At 34.0% G+C, this 6522-nt stretch overlaps 1 pseudogene; it reads right to left on the reverse strand.

Annotated features, from left to right (window-relative positions):
• Positions 1-557: 557 nt before the first annotated feature.
• LOC149160362 (L-type lectin-domain containing receptor kinase SIT2 pseudogene) lies at positions 558-2987 on the reverse strand (annotated as a pseudogene).
• Between the last annotated feature and the right edge of the window lie 3535 nt (positions 2988-6522).

Raw genomic sequence — 6522 nt, forward strand, 5'->3', positions numbered from 1 at the left:
CTTCATTTATTTATAATGGAAATTATAAAATATATTTAAAAAAATACTTTACTGGTTTTAGAGAGATGTATAGGAAAGTAAGGGTTATATCAAACCTATAACCAACTGTTATAATTATCTCGCTTATTATAATTTGATATATTATTAAAATAATAACATCCCATCCATAATAGCTCTTAATATTATTAAATAATATTATATAATTTTAAAATTTATTAATTTTGTATTTAAAAATGTATATAATATAATTTTGAAATTTATTAGTTTTGCATTTAAAAATGTGTATATCACAAAACAAAAAGACACAATGATTTACCATGTTTTCTCAATAAAAAATACCAAATATAGAGATTAAACTATTTTTTAACTTCAAAATATGTGTTGTAGCAATTCTCAAATATACTTAATTCAATAAAAAAAAATACCAGATATAAAGTTTAAACTATTTATTAACTTTAAAATATGCGTTAATTCAATAAAAAAATACCAGATATAAAGTTTAAACTATTTATTAACTTTAAAATATGCGTGGGAGCCATCTCAAATATACATAATTCAATCCGGGATTAGACTACTAAATCTGTGAAAACTAAACCTCCTCACTTACCTATTGGACCACTTAATACTATCAACCTTTCTCTCTTTATGATAAATTAACTAAACCTCCTCACTTACTTACCTATTGGACCACTGAATACTATCAAGCTTTCCTTTTATGATAAATAAACTAAACCTCCTCACTTACTTACCTATTGGACCACTTAATCCTATCAAGCTTTCCCTCTTAATGATAAATTATTTGAGTAGACATTCATTGCTTTGACGAATGGCCCAACTATCACCACATAATACAACTATAAACTAAACAAATATACTTAACGTTCATAATCCGTGAAAAGGTTTGCACTGGTAGCTCACAGAGTTTCGACATTCCCAGTAGAATGATCCGAAGCTGAATGGAACCTCCCTTCTGATCGGCTCGTGCTCGACGTTTCCTCTCCAGACATATCACTTGTAAACGTAAATAACTCTCTTTTCCCATCCATAATACTTGCGTTATACGAAGCCAGGCAGAGGTCAGGAAGAGGAGCTTCGCCTTCCAGTATTTGGCAAACATGGCGAATGCCCAGCCTGCACTCCGGCTGGGGATGAGAGCAAAACAACCCCAATTTCAGAACCTTTTCCATTTCGCCGACATCATATCCCTTCCGCAGCTTTGGATCACGCGCTGCCACCAATCTCCCCTCCGTGTACAGCTCCCACACCCACTCCACCAAAATCACCTGCTCGGGGACCTTCGAGGGATCCACGGGCATCCTCCCGCACGCCACCTCCAACAACAGCACCCCGAAGCTGAATACGTCCGAACTCGGCGTGGCTTTCCCCGTTTGTAGCAGCTCCGGCGCTATGTAACCCAACGTTCCCACCAGTTCAGTGGTATCCGGATTGCCGCTGTGATCATAAAGCCGAGCGAGGCCGAAGTCTCCCAGCCGCCCGTTGAGCTCCGAATCCAGAAGCACGTTGCTCGACTTGATGTCTCTGTGGATCACCGTTTTCTCCCATTCCTCGTGCAGATATAGCAGCCCCGCCGCCACGCCTTTCAGTATCGAGTATCGCCGCGGCCATGGCAGTACTGTTGTTGGGTTCCCGAATATGAGATTATCCAAGCTGCCATTGGGCATGTAGTCATAAACAATGAATAATTGTTTATACCTCCGACACCAACCCCGCAGCTGAACAAGGTTCCGATGCTGTAGGCGTCCCATGCTCGAGATCTCTGCAACGAACCCTTTCATTCCCTCCGTGAATTGCTTCGTTATGCATTTCACTGCGACCTCTTGGCCGCTGCTGGGTAGAACGCCCCTGTAAACCTTGCCGAAACCCCCTTGCCCCAAAACGTTTTCTTCCCGGAACCTGCCTGTGGCGATGCTCAGATCCTTGTAACTGATTCTATGGGGCCAGTATTCCTGTTCCCATTCTTCAATAGTTTCTCTGTGCTTCGCTCTTTTGAGAAACGCAGCCACAATGGCCAGCGAGAGGAGAACTAGTGCAGCCACCGTGACGCCGGCTGTTAATCCCCGGTTCGGACGTTTGGAATACGTGGGAGCCAAGGAGGAGAGATGAGAGACATTGAGAGGCGGCGCCGTGCCTTGGGTGGTAAAGCTCCACGCCAAAACGTAATGGTCTTCTATGAAGTTCCCCGTGGCCGCTGAAAAGCCAACGAACATCTTCTCTTGCAGAACGCTGCCCAGATCGATTTCTAGAGATATCAGCGGCCTCTGTGGTCTCGGCAAGCCGGCCACTGTGATGGTAACGTTGAGCCAGCTTTGAAGATGATTGTAATCTATCCAGGCCTGTATGTTCTGCCCACTCTTGAGGCTTAATTTATGGAAGTCGCCCCTATTCCAATAACCAGCAGTCTCGGCATGGACTGAGGTGAGGTTGTTGATGTCCACGCCTACGTGGTTGCCATCGATGTCATTGAATTCCACATTCATGGTTGTATCGAACTCCACTGCGAATAAATGATTGTATGGCTGCCCATTGCTGGTGAGGTTAAGCAAACCCAGATACTGGGACGGCTGACCTCCCATGGAAGACGTATGGGGCGACATGAAGAAGGCTATTCCATTACCCCCTGCGTTAGAAGGAGATGGCACAATGGAGAAAACGAAGGTGGTGCTGAAGGAAGAAAGCGTCCCGTTGCTTTTCATTTGCACTGGAATTGAATACAGCGCTCGGCCCTGTATAGACTGTGAATGATTTGTGAGGGCAAGCACGGATCTGGAGTGGAGGACTGAAGCCTGCGGCTCCACGATCAAGTTGGTTCCATTGAATCCGTTGAAGAGAAAAGTGGTATGCTGATGGTTATCCACGGCATCTGCAGGAAACAGTGGTATGGCGAGGGTCGAGGTGAAGGCCATAAGAGCGAGGCTGCACCATGGAATTACCATCCCAATCGATCCTTTCTGTTGATTTCCTCTCAGGAAAATGGATATCAATACATGATTTCCAGATATGATTATAGCCAAGTCGCTGGTTGGTCGCTACGAAAGTCACGACCGACAACGATGGTTTTCAATATTAATGACTTGCGCTCCCAAAAAGCCAAAAGTCAAGCACGGATTTGGACTGAAGTTTCCATCTGTCGGATCTGAGGTTAAACCAGGTTAAGTTGGTAGTTGAAATCACCGAAGATTCCAACTCTCTAACTTTGTCAGCTTTAATCCATATGGTTTTACATATTTTGAACGAAACTTTGAGGTGATAGGTGGGATAGTTTAAACCATGTAAGGTTAGTAGTTGAAATTAGTCAAATCTTTGAGCTGATATGTGGAATAGTTTAAACCAGGTAAGGTTGGTAGTTGAAATTAGTAAACGCTCGACAATCCACAAAAAGATTTATTTATTTTTTTTTGCTTCTCTCAGGGGAATATATAATTATAATTATGGTGAATTAATAATAAGTTGAAGTAATCTGGATGATTTTGAGATTTGATTTGAAAAGCTTAGCAGTAATTAATAAATATGTGTGTTGAGTGTAGGATTACATTTTTTAATTAAGATAATAATATTTAAAATTTATTTAATAATTTGAATATAATTTATGAATATATTGAAAAATATTTTACAATTCAATATCAAAAAAAATTGTTACATAATATTATATTTAAAAGTAATAAATTAATAGTTATATTAAAAATTAAAAAATAGTAATTATAAAAGAAATCAATATTGGTTATAAATAAAACACTTCAATTTTTCTAATGTTATGTTAATTTTATATTTTAATTTATTTTTTATAATAAAAAAGGTATATAATTTTTTCACTATTTTTTTATGGAGTTTACATATGACATGTTAAAATAATATTATTGATATTACATGATGTGTAATTTTATATCTAATTAAAATAATATTTAAAATAAAAATATATTAATAACAAAAAAAATATTCAAGTGTCAATCATAATAAAATATTTAAATGTCTATATTAATATAATTTTATATCAATTTTATATAGAAAAATATATAACATTTAAAAAATATTTTAATATGTATTTTGAGTAAAAGATTTTAATATCAAACTTTGAGAGTTAATTACATTGGTTTGCTGAAGCACCTCTCTATCAATTCTTTTCTACCCTCAATGAAAATTTGACCAAATTAAAATATTTTAACATTTATTAATCAAATATTTCAATAAATACTTATATTAATGTTTTAATATAAAAAATACAAATCGTTAAATATTTTAATCACAACTCTATATATTATATTTAAAAAAAAAATCTATATTAATTTTAATAAAAATCAAACCAAAACACCACATAAATAAAATAACCTACTCTTTAAATCTGATTGAAAACTTAACGATTAAAATCACATAAATCACTATCAATTAAAATCACATAGAAAAGTTTGAAATCACATGAAAAGTTTCAAATCTCTATCGCTTTAAAGTTTTTTCGAGTCTATATTGCTTTAGCTTTTTCTCAAGTGCTTTGTGGAAAAAGTAAAACTAATGGTTGAAATCATATGAAGTTTCAACCATTTTTCATTACAAGATTCTTTGACGAGATAGATAAAAGGTAATAAATAAAGGTAAGATACCATTTTTGATTACAAGATTCTTTGACGAGATAGATAAAAGGTAATAAATAAAGGTAAAAAGGCATACTCCATTTTAATACAATTTATTACGAAAATGTATAAAATTGTTATTTGAACCCACTTAAGTTTTAGCTATCTATTATTTCGAAGTTTTATATTTCATGGTGAATAGTGAGTAATTTTACTATTTCACTTGTCACAGTGAATTTTTTTAGGTAAGTATTCATGGGATTTGAATCAATGACTTATCACAAGGAGTGTTTTAACAATGCACTCATTCACCGTCAATCCAAAGCCCCATGGGCTACCTGTCACAATTAATTTTACTCTTTCACTACATCAAAATTGAAATATTAGAAAGAAATATCTCAAATCATAAGTGATTATTACACACATTTATTTCAAACATAATTTTTTAATTTTTTTTTAACTAAATCTTTTTTAATCATAAGTGATTATTACACGTATTTATTTGAAATATAAAAAGTTAATTTTTTTTAGTTAAATGTTTTTGTAAATTTTTATGTTTTAAAATTTATTTTTATATGAAAGGTGTATAATGTTATATTTAAAAATAATAAAATAATATTTATATTAAAAAATTAAAAAACAGTGATATTAAGAATAATTACTATCTACCATAAATAAAACACTTCAATTTTCACTCTAATTTTATATAGAAATAAAGTAATTGAAAGTAAAAAAATTGGAGAGATGTAATTTCTTTACAATTTAAAATAGAAAATGACAAATAATGCATAAAAATAATATTATTGATAATGCATAATTCATTTTATGTTTGAATTTTGGAGCCTAACTAACTCACTCTAACACAAAGAGATCTCAACAACTCTTAGATATTTTATAAAGAAAATGAAATTGGAGAAAAACACACAAAATTATATTCTCTATTACACTCTCGCATTCATTTACAATAACATTATATAATCGAACTTAGACCCAACTACTTTTAACCTTAGAGATAGGAGTTGAGAAAATCTCAACTACCTCCTACAAATTGAAGAATTATCTCCAAGTCTCTCCCTTAATGCTTACGTGGTAAACATAGAAAAACACACATTACAACAACAAGGATGATCTCTGTCTGTCTGGTCTTCATCAACACTTACATCAAACTTGGAATCTCACAAACAACTCTCTTTCTTAACCACCACATATTTGAGCTGTCACTGGACCTCCATTTAAAACATAATTGTCTCTACCATCATTCACGAAATTTGCAAGATCAACAATATTGACATCTCAGGTCGTTAGGGCTTCTGCGATAAAAGTTGTCAAGTAATGAACCATCCTATGGACCAACCACCATCTGTCAGATATTTCACTTTCGTTTATATGCCAGTTACTAGGAAAGTTGTTGGGATACTGAATGTGTTCAAAATTTGATTAAATAACTTGACCTCTTAAACACATAATAATTGATGTTTGTAAGGCCGGGGCTTCCAACTGAAGAACCATCAATCCTTTTCACTAAAAAACAACAATAACCTATTGCACACACATGGATCTCATAATGACCGATAACTATTTTAGAAAAATTTGAGAGGTTCTACACTTTTAATTTGCAAACAAAAATTAAAGGAAAACTACTTAACTGACAAAAAACACCAATAATCATGATACTATTTTCTTTCATCTGATTAGAAACAAGTTTCCTCATCTCTCCTTAGTTGTTTGTTTCATCTTGGTTCACACTTTATCTTGGATTTTCCCTTCTTCATGAGACAATTGTTAGAGTGGTCAGATCTAACAAGCTCACACTCCCATATTAAGTTGAATTAACTTAATATGTCTATTATACAAACTCCAAATTTAAAACATAATTCATTTCTCATGGACAAAGGATTTCCATTCTCAAAATTCACACATTTCAATGCTTGCACCATTT

Source organism: Pinus tabuliformis, chromosome 5_2, assembly GCF_031772625.1.
Source record: "Pinus tabuliformis cultivar Carrire ecotype Pingquan chromosome 5_2, CPIR1, whole genome shotgun sequence".
NCBI classification, from domain to species: domain Eukaryota; kingdom Viridiplantae; phylum Streptophyta; class Pinopsida; order Pinales; family Pinaceae; genus Pinus; species Pinus tabuliformis.